At 40.8% G+C, this 22,980-nt stretch overlaps 1 long non-coding RNA gene across 1 annotated transcript in view; it reads right to left on the reverse strand.

The window, feature by feature from the left end:
* The window catches only part of LOC147843513 (uncharacterized), a 721,012-nt gene that overhangs the window by 557,302 nt on the left and 140,730 nt on the right, over positions 1-22,980 (reverse strand). The window lies entirely within an intron of this gene.

Raw genomic sequence — 22,980 nt, forward strand, 5'->3', positions numbered from 1 at the left:
GTAAAACGATCGTTTTATCATTGTAAAACCATTGTAAAACCATTGTAAAACCATTGTAAAACGATCGTTTTACCATTGTAAAACCATTGTAAAACGATTGTTTTACCATTGTTTTACCATTGTAAAACCATTGTAAAACGATTGTTTTACCATTGTTTTACCATTGTAAAACCATTGTAAAACGATCGTTTTACCATTGTAAAACGATCGTTTTATCATTGTAAAACCATTGTAAAACCATTGTAAAACGATGGTAAAACGATCGTTTTACCGTTGTAAAACCATTGTAAAACCATTGTAAAACGATCGTTTTACCATTGTAAAACCATTGTAAAACCATTGTAAAACGATGGTAAAACCATTGTAAAACCATTGTAAAACGATCGTTTTATCATTGTAAAACCATTGTAAAACCATTGTAAAACCATTGTAAAACGATCGTTTTATCATTGTAAAACCATTGTAAAACGATCGTTTTACCATTGTAAAACCATTGTAAAACATTCGTTTTACCATTGTAAAACCATTGTAAAACAATCGTTTTACAATGGTTTTACAATGGTTTTACAATGGTTTTACAATGGTAAAACGATCGTTTTATCATTGTAAAACCATTGTAAAACGATCGTTTTACCATTGTAAAACCATTGTAAAACATTCGTTTTACCATTGTAAAACCATTGTAAAACCATTGTAAAACCATTGTAAAACGATTGTTTTACCATTGTAAAACCATTGTAAAACGATCGTTTTATCATTGTAAAACCATTGTAAAACGATGGTAAAACGACTGTTTTATCATTGTAAAACCATTGTAAAACCATCGTAAAACGATTGTAAAACCATTGTAAAACGATCGTTTTACCATTGTAAAACCATTGTAAAACGATCGTTTTACCATTGTAAAACGATTGTAAAACGATGGTAAAACGATCGTTTTATCATTGTAAAACCATTGTAAAACCATTGTAAAACGATCGTTTTACCATTGTAAAACCATTGTAAAACCATTGTAAAACGATCGTTTTACCATTGTAAAACCATTGTAAAACCATTGTAAAACGATCGTTTTATCATTGTAAAACCATTGTAAAAACATTGTAAAACCATTGTAAAACGATCGTTTTACCATTGTAAAACCATTGTAAAACGATGGTAAAACGATCGTTTTATCATTGTAAAACCATTGTAAAACCATTGTAAAACGATGGTAAAACGATCGTTTTATCATTGTAAAACCATTGTAAAACCATTGTAAAACGATCGTTTTACCATTGTAAAACCATTGTAAAACGATGGTAAAACGATCGTTTTATCATTGTAAAACCATTGTTAAACCATTGTAAAACGATGTTAAAACCATCGTTTTACCATTGTAAAACCATTGTAAAACCATTGTAAAACGATCGTTTTACCATTGTAAAACCATTGTAAAACCATTGTAAAACGATCGTTTTACCATTGTAAAACCATTGTAAAACGATGGTAAAACGATCGTTTTATCATTGTAAAACCATTGTAAAACGATCGTTTTACCATTTTAAAACCATTGTAAAACCATTGTAAAACGATCGTTTTACCATTGTAAAACCATTGTAAAACGATCGTTTTACCATTGTAAAACCATTGTAAAACCATTGTAAAACGATGGTAAAACGATTGTTTTATCATTGTAAAACCATTGTAAAACCATTGTAAAACGATCGTTTTACCATTGTAAAACCATTGTAAAACCATTGTAAAACGATGGTAAAACGATTGTTTTATCATTGTAAAACCATTGTAAAACCATTGTAAAACGATCGTTTTACCATTGTAAAACCATTGTAAAACGATCGTTTTATCATTGTAAAACCATTGTAAAACGATTGTAAAACCATTGTAAAACGATCGTTTTACCATTGTAAAACCATTGTAAAACGACTGTTTTACCATTGTAAAACCATTGTAAAACCATTGTAAAACCATTGTAAAACGATGGTAAAACGATCGTTTTATCATTCTAAAACCATTGTAAAACCATTGTAAAACCATTGTAAAACGATCGTTTTACCATTGTAAAACCATTGTAAAACGATGGTAAAACGATCGTTTTATCATTGTAAAACCATTGTAAAACCATTGTAAAACGATCGTTTTACCATTGTAAAACCATTGTAAAACGATCGTTTTACCATTGTAAAACCATTGTAAAACCATTGTAAAACGATGGTAAAACGATTGTTTTATCATTGTAAAACCATTGTAAAACCATTGTAAAACCATTGTAAAACGATTGTAAAACCATTGTAAAACGATGGTAAAACGATCGTTTTACCATTGTAAAACCATTGTAAAACGATGGTAAAACGATTGTTTTATCATTGTAAAACCATTGTAAAACCATTGTAAAACGATCGTTTTACCATTGTAAAACCATTGTAAAACGATCGTTTTATCATTGTAAAACCATTGTAAAACCATTGTAAAACCATTGTAAAACGATCGTTTTACCATTGTAAAACCATTGTAAAAAGATGGTAAAACGATCGTTTTATCATTGTAAAACCATTGTAAAACCATTGTAAAACCATTGTAAAACGATGGTAAAACGATCGTTTTATCATTGTAAAACCATTGTAAAACCATTGTAAAACGATCGTTTTACCATTGTAAAACCATTGTAAAACGATGGTAAAACGATCGTTTTATCATTGTAAAACCATTGTAAAACCATTGTAAAACGATGTTAAAACCATCGTTGTACCATTGTAAAACCATTGTAAAACCATTGTAAAACGATCGTTTTACCATTGTAAAACCATTGTAAAACCATTGTAAAACGATCGTTTTACCATTGTAAAACGATCGTTTTATCATTGTAAAACCATTGTAAAACCATTGTAAAACGATCGTTTTACCATTGTAAAACGATCGTTTTATCATTGTAAAACCATTGTAAAACCATTGTAAAACGATCCTTTTATCATTGTAAAACCATTGTAAAACCATTGTAAAACGATGGTAAAACCATTGTAAAACCATTGTAAAACGATGGTAAAACGATCGTTTTATCATTGTAAAACCATTGTAAAACCATTGTAAAACCATTGTAAAACGATCGTTTTACCATTGTAAAACCATTGTAAAACGATTGTTTTACCATTGTAAAACCATTGTAAAACCATTGTAAAACGATCGTTTTACCATTGTAAAACCATTGTAAAACGATCGTTTTATCATTGTAAAACTATTGTAAAGCCATTGTAAAACCATTGTAAAACGATCGTTTTACCATTGTAAAACCATTGTAAAACCATTGTAAAACGATGGTAAAACCATTGTTTTACCATTGTAAAACCATTGTAAAACGATCGTTTTACCATTGTAAAACCATTGTAAAACCATTGTAAAACGATGGTTTTACCATTGTAATACCATTGTAAAACGATCGTTTTATCATTGTAAAACCATTGTAAAACCATTGTAAAACGATCGTTTTATCATTGTAAAACCATTGTAAAACGCTTGTAAAACGATTGTAAAACCATTGTAAAACGATTGTTTTCATTGTAAAATGATTGTTTTACCATTGTAAAACGATCGTTTTATCATTGTAAAACCATTGTAAAACGATTGTTTTACCATTGTAAAACGATCGTTTTATCATTTTAAAACCATTGTAAAACGATCGTTTTATCATTGTAAAACCATTGTAAAACGATTGTTTTACCATTGTAAAACCATTGTAAAACCATTGTAAAACGATCGTTTTACCATTGTAAAACCATTGTAAAACGATCGTTTTACCATTGTAAAACCATTGTAAAACCATTGTAAAACGATGGTAAAACCATTGTTTTACCATTGTAAAACCATTGTAAAACCATTGTAAAACGATCGTTTTACCATTGTAATACCATTGTAAAACCATTGTAAAACGATCGTTTTATCATTGTAAAACCATTGTAAAACCATTGTAAAACCATTGTAAAATGATCGTTTTATCATTGTAAAACCATTGTAAAACGCTTGTAAAACGATTGTAAAACCATTGTAAAACGATTGTTTTACCATTGTGAAACGATCGTTTTATCATTGCAAAACCATTGTAAAACGATTGTAAAACCTTTGTAAAACGATCGTTTTATCATTGTAAAACCATTGTAAAACCATTGTAAAACGATTGTTTTACCATTGTAAAACCATTGTAAAACCATTGTAAAACGATCGTTTTATCATTGTAAAACCATTGTAAAACCATTGTAAAACGATTGTTTTACCATTGTAAAACCATTGTAAAACCATTGTAAAACGATTGTAAAACCATTGTAAAACCATTGTAAAACCATTGTAAAACGATTGTTTTATCATTGTAAAACCATTGTAAAACCATTGTAAAAGCATTGTAAAACGATTGTTTTACCATTGTAAAACCATTGTAAAACGATTGTTTTACCATTGCAAAACCATTGTAAAACGATTGTTTTACCATTGCAAAACCATTGTAAAACCATTGTAAAACCATTGTAAAACGATCGTTTTATCATTGTAAAACCATTGTAAAACCATTGTTTTACCATTGTAAAACGATCGTTTTATCATTGTAAAACCATTGTAAAACGATTGTTTTACCATTGTAAAACGATCGTTTTATCATTGTAAAACCATTGTACAACGATTGTTTTACCATTGTAAAACCATTGTAAAACCATTGTAAAACGATCGTTTTAGCATTGTAAAACCGTTGTAAAACCATTGTAAAACGATCGTTTTATCATTGTAAAACCATTGTAAAACCATTGTAAAACGATTGTTTTACCATTGTAAAACGATCGTTTTATCATTGTAAAACCATTGTAAAACGATTGTTTTACCATTGTAAAACGATCGTTTTATCATTGTAAAACCATTGTAAAACGATTGTTTTACCATTGTTTTACCATTGTTTTACCATTGTAAAACCATTGTAAAACGATCGTTTTATCATTGTAAAACCATTGTAAAACCATTGTAAAACGATTGTAAAACCATTGTAAAACCATTGTAAAACCATTGTAAAACGATCGTTTTATCATTGTAAAACCATTGTAAAACGATCGTTTTATCATTGTAAAACGATTGTAAAACCATTGTAAAACGATCATTTTACCATTGTAAAACCATTGTAAAACCATTGTAAAACGATATTAAAACCATTGTAAAACCATTGTAAAACCATTGTAAAACGATTGTTTTACCTGACTTCCGGTTATGGTAGCGTTAGGGTAGGACGTGGTGTGGAGAGCTCCCGAATAATTTCACTTAAATAACACACCCTAAAGACCCTTAGCGTAACAAAAGTACTTTATTTAACATAATAAGTTGATAAACTTCGAACATTACAACAAACATGCCGAATCCAAAGAAAACGGACAACAAAAAGGATGATACACACGACACAAGGCAGCCACTATCCGAACCCCCGCCCTGGTTCCACGCAGAAATGGAGAAAGGATTTCTCAGAATCCAGGAGTTAATTGACAGACGCCTGAGTAAATTTGCAGAATCCGTGGAGAAAATGGGTAACGAACTACAATCGATGAATCTGAGAATGGTGGAGGTAGAAACTAAACAGAAGGAGACGGAAGAAGCGGTAACGAGCCTTCACAAAGATGTCGCGGATGTTAAATCGGCTGCTGACGACGAAATCAAACTGCTGAAAGATAAAATTGATGAACTCGAAAATCAATCTCGTCGCCAAAATTTACGTCTTGTCGGTTTCCCAGAGGGAGTGGAAGGTAGGAATGCTGTGGATTTTTTGAAGGAATGGTTACCTAAGATTCTGGATCAGGAGGAAGAGTTCTACGAAATTGAAAGAGCTCACCGCACTTTGCAACGACGACCGGCTGAAAATGGCAAACCGCGGGCCATTCTGGTTCGATTCCTTCGGTACGGAGACACACTTAAGATCCTCAATGCGGCCAGAGAAAAGGGCAAGCTCACCTATGGCAACTCTAGCATTATGATTTTTCGGGATATGTCATCCACCCTGTTTAGAAAGCGAGAAGAATTCAGCGCACTCAAAAGACAGCTACGCAATAATGATGTGTCTTACGCCGTACTTTATCCTTCGACGCTGAGGATTCAGCTGCCTGAGGGACAAAGATCTTTCAACTCCAAGGCATCGGCAGAAACTTATCTTCGACAACATCATCCACATCTGCTTGTCGGATAAGACACTAAAACTATATCGACGAATTCCGGATCATCCAACTCTAATGTTAACGTTACCTGAACAATCACACCAAACTATGCTAAAAATATACGGTGGATAACTTTTCTCTCGGATGAACATGTAAGAACTTAACGTTAACTCTGTCAAGAGTGATCTTTATATTGAAAAGCTGGCAAGAGAAATATATGTTCATATTTTTGTTCAAATGTTTACTAACTTGCATATTTCGGATTTATCACTTGTTCGTAGTGATTAATACGTTGCTTTAAAGTACATAATATAAGTATTTGTAGGGATATACATAACTTTTTAGGGAGCTTTAAGTTTGGACAAGAAGTCAAGGTCGACTGTATGATGCAGTGCACACTCAGTCATGGGGGTTTAAAGTTTCACACTTCGTTTGGGGAAGTGGTGGTAGGGGGGATTGGACAGAACACATATTCGATTTATTTAGGTGTTGGGCTGTTTAACCATATGTTCTCAAGGCACTTAGGAAATAAAACATTAATTTATAGTTAATGTCAGATACACTGAAATATAAATATGTGACTTGGAATGTTAACGGTTTAAATCAAAGACTTAAAAGAAAAAAAGTAATATTATACCTCAGAAAGCATAATATTGGAATTGGCCTTCTACAAGAAACACACTTGACTGATCCCGAACATCTAAATCTTAAAAAGCAGTGGTCTGGACAAGCTTTTTTTTCTTCCTTCACATCGCAATCAAGAGGGGTGGTTATACTTATTGATAAAAACGTTCCCTTTAAAATGGAATCTGTTGATAAAGACAAAGCAGGCAGGTATATTATTTTAAGAGGAACGATTGGGATGCAAAGAATTACCTTAGTAAATATATATCGTCCTGAAATGGAAGGTGCCGATTTTATTCACAATATATTCTTTAAATTTGCTTGCCCAACTGCAGAGCTGATAATTGGAGGAGACTTTAATGTAGTTTTGGACCCAGTGTTAGATAGATCATCTACTAAACTGTTACCCTTAAGTCAAGTTGCTAAAGCTCTAAAATACGAACTTTCAAGTTTTAATTTAATAGATGTATGGAGATTTAAGAATAAAACAAAAAAAGAATATTCCTTCTACTCGCATAGGCATAATAATTACTCCAGAATTGACTACTTTTTTGTTCCAAAAGCGAAGGATTATTTGATTGAATTGTGTGAGTATTTACCAAGAATATTGTCAGATCATGCCCCGTTACTTATTTCAGCGCAATGCTCTCTGGAAATGCCTAATTATAAGCTTTGGAGATTTAGTGGCCATTTACTAAATAGCTCTGACGCATTAAGCTTCATAAATAATAATATAGAAAATTTTATTAGTACAAATAAAAGTTCTGCTTCTTCGGGTGTAATCTGGGAGGCCATGAAGGCATTCTTACGGGGTCAAATCATAGCTTTTTCTTCCGGTAGAAAAAAACAATATCAAAAACAGTTACAATCACTTGAAAAAAAAATCTCAGTAATGTAAAGGGAACATTTTAGAAATAAAGATGCTCAGCTGCTTCAACAATTGCAGTCAAAAAAAATGGAATATGATATTCTATCATCCAAAGAAGCAGAAAATGCACTTCTCAGATCACGGCAGAAGTATTACGAACATGGAGATAAGATCGGGAAAATGCTAGCATGGCAAATAAGAAAAGAAGAAATTAGTAAATCTATACCTAAAATATATTCATCCGAAAATAAAATTATTAAACACCCCAAATTAATTAACCAAGAATTCTTAGATTTTTATAAGTCACTTTATAAATCTCAGGGAATAGAGGAGGCGACGATTAAAATGTTTTTAAGTAAATGGGATATACCAGTCTTAAGTGATAATGATCGAGAAGAACTTGAAAAAGAAATTTCGAAAAAAGAGATGCAATTTGCAGTCACTGCTCTAGCCGGGGGTAAAACACCTGGGTTAGACGGGTTTTCGATGGATTTTTATAAAACTTTTTTTTCTAAATTAGCAGACCCGTTGTTTTCAATGTATACAGAGGCAATTCATAAAAAAGAATTACCAGAGACTTTAAACCAGGCTTTAATCACAGTTCTTTTAAAACCTGGCAAAGATCCTAATACATGTGCTTCCTATCGGCCAATCTCACCGCTTAATTCTGATTATAAAATTCTTACCAAAATGATTGCATTACGTTTAGAGCGGGTACTGCCTAGTTTAGTTCACATGGACCAAACTGGATTTATCAGAAATAGATCCTCTTTCGATAACATACGGAGGCTAATGAATATTATTTATTCAGCAAAACGAATTGATTTTCCGGTGATTGCTCTTTCTTTAGATGCAGAAAAAGCCTTCGACCGAGTGGAATGGTCTTATCTGATTGCGGTTTTACAAAAAATGAATTTCGGTCCAAACTTTATTGAGATGATTAAGATGTTGTATAGGAATCCATCGGCAGCCATCCGTACTAATTCTGATGTATCTGAACATTTTTATTTATCAAGAGGAACCAGACAGGGATGTCCCCTCTCCCCGCTACTCTTTGCTCTAGCGGTAGAACCGCTGGCTATTGCAATACGGACACATAAATCAATCTTTGGATTAGAAATAGGAGGTTGTATACACAAGATATCATTATACGCGGACGATGTGATGCTATATCTAACTAATCCTGATTTATCTCTATCTAATTTGTTTCAACTCTTAGAAAACTTTAGGGACATATCTGGCTATAAAATTAATTTTAATAAAAGCGTTATGATGCCATTGAATTCGGCTGGGGAGAAAATACCCTTAGATAACATTCCTTTTCTATGGAATACTGAAAAAATAGTTTATTTAGGACTTAATATTCCTTCGAAATTGGAAGAAGCATACTCTTTGAATTATTCCCCATTACTTAAAAAGGTAATTAGAGATCTGGAAAGATGGAATCCACTACCAGTATCACTAATTGGCAGGATAAACTGCATAAAAATGAACATTCTTCCTAAATTTTTATATTTGTTTCAGACCCTCCCTATTTCTATCCCACAAAAGTTTTTTAGGAATCTCAACAGCTCAATTAGAAATTTTATTTGGAATAAAAAAACTCCAAGGATTAAACTTAGGACATTACAGATGACACCCAAAAAAGGTGGACTACAACTTCCCGATTTTTTGTTTTATTTCTGGGCAGCACAGATGAGAGCAGTGTGGTTTTGGCAGATGGAGGGTACATTGTTACCCGCATGGTTACAAATAGAAAAATATCATGCAAGGGAAATACCTTTAGATAAGGCCTTATTCATCCCCTTGAATTGTGTTATGAAGGCAGTTAGTAACCCATTCATTAGGCACACTTGCAAATTGGGGTTTGTAATCAAGAAAAAAAATAATTGGCTACTTTCAATGTATAATAATACTCCGTTTCATTGTAACCCATCTCTTCCTGAAGCATTAAGAGATGGAATAACACAATACTGGTACAAAAAGGGAATACAGATGTTTGGAGATTTATATGAGCAGGGCATACTAATGACATTTGAACAATTGAGATTAAAGTTTTCTCTTCCTGTTAAACATTTTTTTAAAATATATTCAGGTGAGACACTATATTACCACAATGCAAAAGGGTAATTTAGGACCTCTATCTTCCCTCCCAATAGATGCTATTATAAGAAAGAGAAAAGAACCCAAAGGATTTGTGTCTTATATGTATAGCAACCTTAACGATTTGTATGAGATGGAAGTGTCATCTTCAAAACTTAAATGGGAGAAAGATTTAGAATGCATGTTTGATCAAGATACTTGGGAACATATCTGTAAAAGTGCCCTAACATTTTCATTTAATAGTAGACATACATTAATACAGTTTAATATTTTCACAGGGTATATTATACACCTGAACGATTGCACAGAATAAGTGATTCATATTCAGAACATTGTTCTAGATGTAAGATTGAGGTTGGTACATTATTTCATATGTTTTGGACATGTTCCAAACTTAAAACCTATTGGAGAAATATAATACAAACTATTAGTAAAATTGCCAATGTTAACCTTTTACCTGATCCAAGATTTATGTTGTTGGGGGATGAGTCGGTTCTTCTGTTCGATCAAAGGAAAAATGTACGTTTAATTAAAATGGCTCTGATAGCAGCAAAGAAATGCATTGCTATACATTGGAAATCAGTAGAACCACCAAGTCATATTGTATGGCTTAGAGAACTTTCTTCTTATGTTCCTGTTGAAAAAATAATGTTTAATCTTAAAAAAAACTCTTCAATGTTTGAGAAGACTTGGGGTAAATTTATTGAATACATGAATAACTTGGATGTTACATTGACTGAAAATACGGATGGAAAAGTATGACACTTCATTGCTTTAATCCTGTATTTGTCATTATTGTTTGTTTATTGTTTATTTCCTCCTAATTTACACATCAGCTCGATGTCTCACAAGTATGTCTGTTTAAGTGTTCTGTCTTATGAGGGTGGGAAAGGGGTGGAGGGTGGTTAGAAAAGAATGTTTACATTTATACTGAAATGACTCTGTAAATTATCGATGTGAAAATAATAAAAAATATATTGATAAAAAAAAAAACGATTGTTTTACCATTGTAAAACGATCGTTTTATCATTGTAAAACCATTGTAAAACGATTGTTTTACCATTATAAAACGATTGTTTTATCATTGTAAAACGATTGTAAAACCATTGTAAAACCATTGTAAAACCATTGTTAAACAGTTGTTTTACCATTGTAAAACGATCGTTTTATTATTGTAAAACGATTGTAAAACCATTGTAAAACGATCATTTAACCATTGTAAAACCATTGTAAAACGATTGTTTTACCATTGTAAAACGATTGTTTTACCATTGTAAAACGATCGTTTTATCATTGTAAAACCATTGTAAAACGATTGTTTTACCATTGTAAAACCATTGTAAAACCATTGTAAAACGATCGTTTTATCATTGTAAAACCATTGTAAAACCATTGTAAAACGATCATTTTACCATTGTAAAACCATTGTAAAACCATTGTAAAACGCTATTAAAACCATTGTAAAACCATTGTAAAACCATTGTTTTACCATTGTAAAACGATCGTTTTATCATTGTAAAACCATTGTAAAACGATTGTTTTACCATTGTAAAACGATCATTTTATCATTGTAAAACCATTGTTTTACCATTGTAAAACGATTGTTTTACCATTGTAAAACCATTGTAAAACCATTGTAAAACGATTGTTTTACCATTGTAAAACGATCATTTCATCATTGTAAAACCATTGTAAAACCATTGTAAAACGATTGTTTTACCATTTTAAAACGATCGTTTTATCATTGTAAAACCATTGTAAAACCATTGTTTTACCATTGTAAAACGATCGTTTTATCATTGTAAAACCATTGTAAAACGATTGTTTTACCATTGTAAAACCATTGTAAAACCATTGTAAAACGATCGTTTTATCATTGTAAAACCATTGTAAAACCATTGTAAAACGATTGTTTTATCATTGTAAAACCATTGTAAAACCATTGTTTTACCATTGTAAAACCATTGTAAAACCATTGTAAAACGATTGTAAAACCATTGTAAAACGATCGTTTTATCATTGTAAAACCATTGTAAAACCATTGTAAAACCATTTTAAAACGATCGTTTTATCATTGTAAAACCATTGTAAAACCATTGTAAAACCCTTGTAAAACGATTGTAAAACCATTGTAAAACCATTGTAAAACGATTGTAAAACCATTGTAAAACCATTGTAAAATGATTGTTTTACCATTGTAAAACCATTGTAAAACCATTGTAAAACCATTATAAAACGATCGTTTTACCATTGTAAAACCATTGTAAAACCATTGTAAACGATGGTAAAACGATCGTTTTATCATTGTAAAACCATTGTAAAACCATTGTAAAACGTTCGTTTTACCATTGTAAAACGATGGTAAAACGATCGTTTTATCATTTTAAAACCATTTTAAAACCATTGTAAAACCATTGTAAAACGATGGTAAAACGATTGTTTTATCATTGTAAAACCATTGTAAAACCATTGTAAAACGATGGTAAAATCATTGTTTTACCATTGTAAAACCATTGTAAAACGATCGTTTTACCATTGTAAAACCATTGTAAAACCATTGTAAAACGATCGTTTTACCATTGTAAAACCATTGTAAAACCATTGTAAAACGATTGTTTTACCATTGTAAAACGATCGTTTTATCATTGTAAAACCCTTGTAAAACCATTGTAAAACCATTGTAAAACCATTGTAACACGATTGTAAAACCATTGTAAAACGATCATTTTATCATTGTAAAACCATTGAAAAACGATTGTAAAACGATTGTAAAACCATTTTAAAACCATTGTAAAACGATTGTTTTACCATTTTAAAACGATCGTTTTATCATTGTAAAACCATTGTAAAACCATTGTTTTACCATTGTAAAACGATTGTTTTATCATTGTAAAACCATTGTAAAACGATTGTTTTACCATTGTAAAACCATTGTAAAACCATTGTAAAACGATTGTTTTACCATTGTAAAACCATTGTAAAACCATTGTAAAACGATCGTTTTATCATTGTAAAACCATTGTAAAACCATTGTTTTACCATTGTAAAACGATCGTTTTATCATTGTAAAACCATTGGAAAACCATTGTTTTACCATTGTAAAACGATTGTTTTACCATTGTAAAACCATTGTAAAACCATTGTAAAACGATTGTTTTACCATTGTAAAACGATCGTTTTATCATTGTAAAACCATTGTAAAACCATTGTAAAACGATTGTAAAACCATTGTAAAACGATCGTTTTGTCATTGTAAAACCATTGTAAAACGATTGTAAAACGATTGTTAAACCATTGTAAAACCATTGTAAAACGATTGTAAAACCATTGTAAAACCATTGTAAAATGATTGTTTTACCATTGTAAAACGATCGTTTTATCATTGTAAAACCATTGTAAAACGATTGTTTTACCATTGTAAAACCATTGTAAAACCATTGTAAAACGATCGTTTTACCATTGTAAAACCATTGTAAAACCATTGTAAAACAATCGTTTTATCATTGTAAAACCATTGTAAAACCATTGTTTTACCATTGTAAAACGATCTTTTTATCATTGTAAAACCATTGTAAAACGATTGTTTTACCATTGTAAAACGATCTTTTTATCATTGTAAAACCATTGTAAAACGATTGTTTTACCATTGTAAAACGATCGTTTTACCCTTGTAAAACCATTGTAAAACCATTGTAAAACCATTGTAAAACGATTGTAAAACCATTGTAAAACCATTGTAAAACCATTGTAAAACGATTGTAAAACCATTGTAAAACCATTGTAAAATGATTGTTTTACCATTGTAAAACGATCGTTTTATCATTGAAAAACCATTGTAAAACGATTGTTTTACCATTGTAAAACGTTCGTTTTATCATTGTAAAACCATTGTAAAACGATCGTTTTATCATTGTAAAACCATTGTAAAACCATTGTAAAACGATGGTAAAACGATCGTTTTATCATTGTAAAACCATTGTAAAACCAAACCATTGTAAAACCATTGTAAAACGATGGTAAAACGATTGTAAAACCATTGTAAAACCATTGTAAAACGCGTCAGGTTACGAATGTAACGTTCGAGGTTACTAAAGTAACCCTTCGTTCCCCGAGGAGGGGAACGGAAGCACTATAAGTGGATTTGATTGTAAAATCCACGCATTGGGAGGTTCGGTTCAGAAGCTACTCGTCTGAAAGAGTATTGAACGGGCCAATTAAGAATGAATTGGCAGCGCAAGCCTGCGCAGGTGAGCGGCATAAGCAATCAACTGAGTATATAAGCTCACCTGGCGCCAGCAGACGCTATCCTTTTTAAGCTGAAGAGAGTTTCAACAGCTAAGGGACAGTCATTATGGCGACGGAGTATAGTGCTTCCGTTCCCCTCCTCGGGGAACGAAGGGTTACTTTAGTAACCTCGAACGTTCCCCTTCGGGGGGAACTTCAGCACTATAAGTGGATTTGATTGTAAAATCCACGCATTGGGAGCCCATTGAAAGCGCCATAATGACTGCACCTTACCAACACCCCCGATGAGGAGATAGTCAAGCAAGCGTGACGCACCCACATCATGGGGGGCGCGGTCCTCCAACGTGTCCCTGGCCCTAATTTATCCTACTTCAACAGAAGTTTTACGGATTTATATATATTTTTTGGGAAGTCGTGAGCATCTAGATAATTCTAGGAAAATACGACAGTACGTTGGGAAGCGTGCAATCCCGATAGGGAGGACGCTGCGGAGGCCATCCGTTACCCAAGGGGGGATAGATGGCAGAATTTACATATGGACTAGCCCTAAAAAGGGGGAGTACGCATAGCAAAAGAGTGGTTAGCGGGGAGGGAAGACACGGGTCCGCCCAGGGGGGGGACTTAACCGTGGCGGAATAAGCATATGGGATCGCCTAGTGGGGATCACGCATAGCAGGCACCTTTACCCAAAACGCGGGCTGACCAGCGGGCAGACCTACAGTGTAGTGGGCCAGCAAGTGACTCCTCCGCTGAGTCAGTGCTGGGGGCCACGGAGGAATCTGCAGGGCTCACCTGACGGGGAACTTTACTGACAGATAAAAAGGCGCACGTATCTCCGTGTTAGGGAAAATGGCGCAGCAAGCGTGTTTCAACACCCTACCGAATTGTTTCCTCAATCACCAAGGGTTACCTAATACCCTTGAGGAAACCGGCTCCACTCGCAGATTGTAAAACCTTGCAAATGTGTTGGGTGTCACCCAGCCCGCAGCTCTACAGATGTCTGTTAGAGGGGCGCCGCGTGCGCGCGCTCGAGAGGATGCGAAGCTCCGAGTGGAGTGCGCACGCGCTCTCGGGGGACGCGGCTCACGGCTCTGATAGTGAAAGAAGGCATCCACAATCTAGTGGGAACTTATTTCGGTACGGCACTTCCCTGCTGCCGACCGCTATAACAGACGAAGAGCTGCTCAGATGATCTAAACTCTGAGTGCGGTCCGGATAATACGCAAAACGCGAACTGGACAATAAGAAGGGCTGGGTCTGCCTCCTCCGAGGGCAGCGCTTGCAGGCTCACTACCTCGTATTAAACGGAGTGGTAGGAACCTTGGGCACATATCGCGGGCGGGGTCTCAGGACGTGAGAGAAGCCAGCCCAATTACAGGCACGAGTCACTGACCGAAAAATGCCTCCGGGTCCCCGACCCTCTAATCGATATCAACGCGACCAGCAGAGCTGTCTTCAGGAACAGAAAGATACTGAGTCGAGGATCGATGGGATCTGACGCGGCTTGTGTAGCGAGGGCGAGATCCTAAGAGGGCATGAGAGGGGGCGGGGTGGATTAATTCGCTTAACGCCCCTGAGGAACCGGATGATGAGGTTATGCGTTCCCATGGTGCTGCCAGCCACCGCGTTATGAGAGCGGAGATGGCAGCCACGTAACCTTGAGTGTGGAGGTCGACAGCCTGCTCTCCAACTTCTCTCGGCGTAAAGAAAGCACAACGCTGATCTGGCAAATTACGGGGGTCTTCTCAGCGAGAGACACACCATTCAGTGAATAGACTCCACGTCAGGGCATAGGCGCGCTCGGGGAGGGGGCTCTAGCCCGAGTGACGGTATTAGCCACCGCAATCGGAGGTTACCTAAGTCTTCCTCGCGTCTAAAAATCTCTTCAAAGATCGGCGAGGGTGCCAGGTGGTGCCGTGTCCCTGAGAGAGTAGGTGCTCTCTCGAAGGGACTGCCAGGGGAGGGCTATCGCGAGGGAGAGCTCTGACATCCAGGTCCGGTTGAGCCAGAGGGGCGCAACCAGCAACCTGTTTCTCGTCCTCCCTGACCTTGCACAGTAACTGCGTGAGCAGGCTCACTGGGGGAAACGCGTATTTGCGCGTGCCCCGAGGCCAGCTGTAAGCCAGTGCATCCGTGCCGAGAGCACTCGGTCAGGGAAAGAACAACTGGCAATGAGCGATCTTGGGGGAAGCAACAGATCGATCTGGGCTTCCCCGAATCGCGCCCATATCAGCTGAACAGACTCGGGGTGGAGTCTCCATTCTCCAGGACGCAAGGCTGCCGTGAGAGCGCATCGGCTGCACGGTTGAGCTTGCCTGAATATGAATGGCGTGCAGCGATTTCAGCCGCGGATGACTCCAGAGGAGCAGACGGCGGGCGAGCTGAGACATGCGGCGAGAGCGCATACCCCCTATACGGCTGATATACGCCACCGCCGCCGTACTGTCCGTCCTGACCAGCACGTGTTGCCGCTCCAGCACCGGAAAAAAACGGTGGAGAGCGAGGAACACTGCCAACAGCTCCAGGCGATATGCCAATGCAACTGGGTACCTTTCCACAGGTCCGCAGCCGCATGCCCGCAACGCACAGCCCCCCAGCCCGTGTTGGAAGTGTCTGCTGAAACGACAACAAGACTGGACGCCTGTTCTAGAGACACCCAGGCCTGTAGGAACGAGGGGTCGCTCCAAGGGCTGAGGGCGCGGCGACACAGCGCAGTAACAGAGACTCGGTGTGCGCGCGCGTGCCATGCGCGTCTGGGGACTCGATCGTGAAGCCAGTGCTGAAGTGGTCTCATATAGAATAATCCGAGCGGCATGAAGCGGCTGCGGATGCCATATGCCCCAGGAGCCTCTGAAATAGTTTCAGTGGGACCACTATTTTACTGTCGAGCTCTCTCAGACAGTACAGCATCAGCTGAGCGCGCTCTCCGGAGAGGCGCGCTGCCATGGTGACCGAGTCCAGCTCCAGCCCGAGAGAAGAGATCCTCTGCACGGGGGCGAGTTTTCTCTTTTCTCGGTTGACCTGAAACCCCCACAGGTGGAAGTGCCAGAGCACTTTGTCTCTGTGCATAATCAACTGCTCCGAGAGAGGGCAAAAATCAGCCAGTCGTAAAGAAATTGAGTATGCAGATGCCCGCGAGCCGAAGGGGCGCTGAGGCACCCTCCGCGGGCTTGGTGAGGACCCGCGGAGACAGAGAGAGCCCGAAAGGGAGGGCTTTGTATTGCCAAGCTCGACCTTTAAACGCAAACCGCAGAAACTGTCGGTGGCGAGGAAGAGTGGAGACATGGAAATACGCGTCCATCAGGTCTAATGCTGCAGACCAACCCAGAGGACGAACGCACCGGAGGATGCGCTTCTGCGTGAGCATTCTGAACGGCAGCTTGTGCAGGCAGCGGTTCAAAACGCGCAGATCTAGGATTGGCCGTGACCCACCGCTCTTTTTGGGCACGATGAAGCGTGGGCTGTAAAACCCGCTCTCCATCTCGGCTGGAGGGAGCGGCTCGATTGCATCCTTCGCCAGGAGGACAGCAATCTCCTCTCGCAAGACAGGGGCGGACAGGGGGCTGACCCTGGTGAATACACACCCGTGACTTGGGGGGCCGTTTCGCGAACTGAATCGCATAGCCGAGTCTGATTGTGCGTATGAGCCACCGCGAAGAGCTGGCCCGCGCTAACCAGGCAGGCAGAGCTCTCGCTAATGGACTCATCGCTACAATCGCTGACGTACCAGCAGTGGGGCAGCGCGGAGTGGGTGTGCTGATCCGGGAAGCTCGCGGGTCCCACGGAAAAGCTGGAGGTGAGATATTTGCTCTCACTTCAAACCCGAGCTCCGGAGGGGAGGCTCGAGGGGTGGGAGAAAGGAGACCGTCCTCCCAGCGCTCGTGAGCCACTGGCGAAACGCACCGAATCTGCAAGCTAGAAAGCATAGCGTCCCAGACTGGCAGATTTCGGGCTGTCACATCTGGGGAAGTGAAAAGTGCCCTTTCATAATGTTTTCATGGCAGTAAAAAGTGCCGTTGGAAATGGGGCCCCGCCCTCCAGCGGGGAAAGAGCAAGTTCCCTTTTCTCAAGATGGCCTGTCCCAGGGGCGCTTCGCGGTCCGTTGCCGGACTTAGCGGCGTTCTGGGCAGGGGGGCTGCCTGCTTCCGAGGTGCCCGACGCGCTCGCTTCGCCGGAGGCATGTGCGGGGGCGGAGCAGCTCTCGTAGGCGGGCGCCTTCGGCGAGGAGCAGGTATGAATGGCACGGCGGGCGGAGCGGGCTACGGACCGCCGATAAGACATCACCCACCAACTGCTCTCTCACCGCCTTGAATTCCTGGGTGATATCACAGACAGTGTCGCCGAACCTGGCTGGGGATATGGGGAAGTCAAGAAAGCGGACTTTGTCGACTTTGCGCATATCAGCCAGGGGTGGCGCTCCTGGACCACTAATGTGGACATCGTCCTCCCCAACGCACACGCAGCGGACTCAGTAGTCAGAAGAGCTAAGTCGGCGGCGGTGCGAAGCTCGTAAGCCTGGGTTGGACCCACCCTCGTGCTGCTCGGCCAGCGCCTGCGCTTGGTAGCGCTGGTAGGTGGCTATCGCATGCAAGGCGGAAGCAGCCTGGCCCGCAATTATGTAAGCTCTAGCTCCGAGGGAGGTAGATAACTTACAGGCTTTGGATGGGAGATGTGGCGGACCCCGCCAAGAAGAGGCGCCGCGCGGATTTACCGCCATCGCGCACTCAACCTGAGGAATCGCCACATACCCCCTGGCTGTTTCACCGTCAAGAGTGGTTAGGGTGGAGGAACACGAAGCACGAGCAGAAAAAAGTGCTTTACAAGACCGCGTGAGCCTACTGTGCACCTCCGGGAAGAAGGGAACGCCCCTCTAGTCGGTCCGGCCGCGGAGCTGGGGGATAAACCATCTCCAACCCACGGCCGAAGCAGCCCGGGAAAGCACGGCTAACATGTCCGTTTCAGGATCCGTAGTGACAGCGCTCACCAGCCCGAAGGGGGCGAGCGGGTCTGGATCATCATCGGACAATGAAAGCCCACCCTCCGATGCCGCGGTGGACATCTGGTCTCCGGTGTCATCGGGCGTAAGGGCTACCATCTGTTAGACGGATCGCTTCCCCCGCCCGAAGCTTGGATAGAGCGCTTAGAGGAGCGGGAGGTCCGCGGGCCCGTGGGCGACGGATTATCTCTCGCTGAAACCCTCAGATCTGCCCGAGTGCCCGCTGCAGAGCAGGGGACAACTGGGGTGGTTCACCCTTTTGCAAAGGCTAACCGCGATCTTGCGCAACAGTCATGGCATCGCAATGACGACATGAACTGCCCGCGAGCAGCGCATTAACATGCTGGACCCCCAGACACGCAACGCAGTGCCCGCGCCCATCATCCGAGGACAGGAAACCACCGCATCCAGAAACGCACAGTCGGAGCGCCGTCCTGATAAGGACGTGCTGCACGACTGTGTTGCTCTTTCTGTGAAGTTTGCAACTTTATACACACCGCTCTGGAGGACCGGACCCAAAGAACGCCAGGCAAGGGAGAAACCCAGCTCGACCGTCTGCCACTGCGTGTACACACTCTGGACCGGGAGAATGCTCTCGTTCGCTCAGAATCGCTGGTCACAGCAGGAGGAACCCTCATCGACTCGATCAGAAAGTCTCTGAAGCGAAAAGGATAGCGTCTGCTGGCGCCAGGTGAGCTTATATACTCAGTTGATTGCTTATGCCGCTCACCTGCGCAGGCTTGCGCTGCCAATTCATTCTTAATTGGCCCGTTCAATACTCTTTCAGACGAGTAGCTTCTGAACCGAACCTCCCAATGCGTGGATTTTACAATCAAATCCACTTATAGTGCTGAAGTTCCCCCCGAAGGGGAACCATGGTTCCCTAAGGGAATGAGACGCTGCGTCTCTTTAGAAGACACAATGGGATACCATCCCTTTCTTATAACCTTCTGAAGCACAGGTGTAATCAATCCAATGTAATTGGCGGGACGCAACGTGCGTGTGGCGTCAGACCGAAGATATAACAGCCCCACACTCACAGTGAACTTCAGCTTATACCTCTCGAACGGAGCGCACCAGGTATGAAAAAGTATGGCAACGCGGCGTCTCGTTCCCTTAGGGAACCATGGTAACATTCGTAACCTGACGCGTTCCCTTTCGGGAACTCTACGCTGCTTCTCTTTAGGAGACACAATGGGAACGCTATCCCAAACACGCCATAGTTTTACATGCCGGGGATGAGTTCTCCTATATTGCTAGGACACTGGAACCCAGAGTAGGGTCCAGGTCCAACTGATAAAACCTCACAAAGGTATGTGGGGTAGACCACCCAGCTGCATTGCAGATGCCAGTCAGGGACTGGCCAGAACGAAAGGCTTTCGAAGCCGCCATACTCCTGGTTGAGTGAGCCCTGATCGCCTCAGGTAGAGGCCGATGCAGGGCTTCATATGCTAGTGAAATAGCCTCGACTATCCACCGGCTCAGAGACTGCTTAGATGCTGGCGCCCCAATTTTGGGTAAGCCATACAAAACAAACAACTGTTGTGTTGTACGCCAAGCAGACGTACGATGTACGTATGCATCTAGTGCCCGCACTGGGCAAAGCAGATTCAAGCGCTCCTGATCTGGCGTCATAAATGGTGGAGGATTAAAGGCCTGCAGCACAGTAGGTCGCACCACCTCAGTGGGGACCTTAGGAACGTACCCTGCTCTGGGGTACAGAAATGCTCTCACCATACCAGGTGAGAATTCCAGACAAGAGGGAGCTAGACAATGCTTGTAAATCTCCTACTCTTTTGATGGATGTAATGGCCAACAAAAAAAACGTTTTAAGGGTCAGAAACTTTTCTGACACATCCTCAATTGGTTCAAAGGGGTCTGTCGACAGGCCCTCAAGCACTATCGACAAATCCCAAGTAGGAAACCTATTGGCGCAGGCAGGCCTCAACCTCCTCGTTCCACAGAGGAATCTGACCACCAGAGGGTCTTTGCCAAGACCATCAGTACGGTATGCGGACATTGCCGCTACATAACCTTTAAGCGTTGACGGAGTCAAACCGAATTCAAAACGCTCCTGGAGAAATTGCAGCACTGACCCCGCAGGGCAGTGGACTGGATCCAGGTGGTGGTCTGTACACCACGAAGTAAAAAGTTTCCACTTGGTGGCATACAATCTCCTCGTGGAGGGAGCTCTGGAGCTTAGTATGGTTTGAACAACCTCAGTTGACAAACCAAGATCTACAAGGTGGGCCCCCTCAGAGGCCACACCCACAGTTTCCAGAGGTCCGGGTGGGGGTGTACTATCATTCCCTCCGCCTGGGACAGGAGGTCTCTCTGGACGGGAATCTCCCATGGAAGACCGTCGAGGAGAGACACTAGGTCCGAGAACCACACTCGTGTGGGCCAATAAGGGGCTACCAGCAATAGGTTGTACCCCCCTTGACGGACCCTCTCCAGGACTCCCGGGAGCAGAGCGATTGGAGGAAAAGCGTACAGACGAAGCCTCGGCCACGTCTGCACCATGGCATCCAGCCCCAAAGGTGCTGGATGTGTTTGGGAGAACCACAATGGGCAATGTGTTGTTTTCTGACAGGCGAATAGATCGACGTCGGCTCTGCCGAATCTCTGCCAAATGGCCGCCCTTGTGTGAGGCATCTGATGTCAGAGCCAGGCGCTGAGATATTACTCCTAGTGTAGGGCCCTGGGACAGAAACCAGGGCTTTTTCCAGATCGATAACGCTCGTAGGCAACGCCTCGATGCTTTGATTGTGCGGAACGGATTTCCCCTCGGGGAAAACCCCCTGGTTTTGAGCCACTACTGTAATGGTCTCATGTGTAGCAGACCCAATGGGATTATGTTGGAGGCTGCCGCTAGTAGACCCAACAGCTTCTGGAACTGTTTGACTGTGATGGCTGTTTGACTGTGATGTTTGCGGCTGCCCGAATCGACTCGATTCGGGTGGGGGACAGACACGCAAACATCGTCGTGGAGTCCCATAGCACACCTAAAAAAGTGGTCGTCTGAGCTGGCACAAGCACACTTTTCTTTTGGTAACTGGCGTAGTAAGTAAATGGCGCGCCAAATGCTCCTCCATTTTTGGCATTGTGCGGCATCCGTGCTCATTCAGACCAGCAACGGCTGAATATATTGATCCCTGCTGGCTTATAACACGGGCAGTGTATGGATTTTTCCAAGTGTAAATGATCTCTTTTTGGAGATCTTTGTTAAATGGAAGACCCCCCCTCAGAGGCCTGTCTCGTGATGGCAGGATGCGTTCATCACACAAACCAGCTTTTTTGCGCACTTCCTGCCTCTCTACTTCCCAGTTAATATTATATTTAGCTGTTACATTGGCCAGGACCTCTGCCAGCTCATCATATTCGGGGCATAATGGGGGAACGTCACTTGGCCCCGAAGGCCCTCCATACTCTCGACTCCCTCAGAAGCCGGGAGGCGGAGCAGCCGCCCATCAGCGCGAGAGGAAGAAGCCGATGAACGGGCTTCCAGCTCGCGCTGACTGGACCTCGATCTCACAGTAGAAGGAGGAGAAGAAGCCCTCGAGCTTGTCTCCATCCCCTCTGCCAGATCGAGCTGCGATCCCCACGACATTAATCGCCGCTCGGCCTCAGCACGGGTGGGACCAGTGCCGCGAGGCACACCTGCCGCCGGCTCTTTATCAAACAGAGTGCGGCGACTTCGCAGCACTCGACCAGGAAGTGAATCGCAATGCACACAGCCACCCCCCTCAAGGGCTGACTGTGCGTGCTCCTGACCGAGGCACTGCACACACAAATCATGCGTGTCCTGTTCTGTGAGGAAACGAGGACATGGCGGTACACATGATCTAAATGTCTTTTCCATTTTGCTAATTTTTAAATAGAAAATAAAAGTGTGTGCTTTGATTCAGTTTAAATGGTTTTTGTAGTGCCTTATCAGTGCTGTGAGTGCTTCAAAACCAACGAACTCATTCGCAGAGTGA

Source organism: Danio rerio, chromosome 6, assembly GCF_052040795.2.
Source record: "Danio rerio strain M-AB ecotype USA chromosome 6, GRCz13ab, whole genome shotgun sequence".
Classification (NCBI taxonomy): Eukaryota; Metazoa; Chordata; class Actinopteri; order Cypriniformes; family Danionidae; genus Danio; species Danio rerio.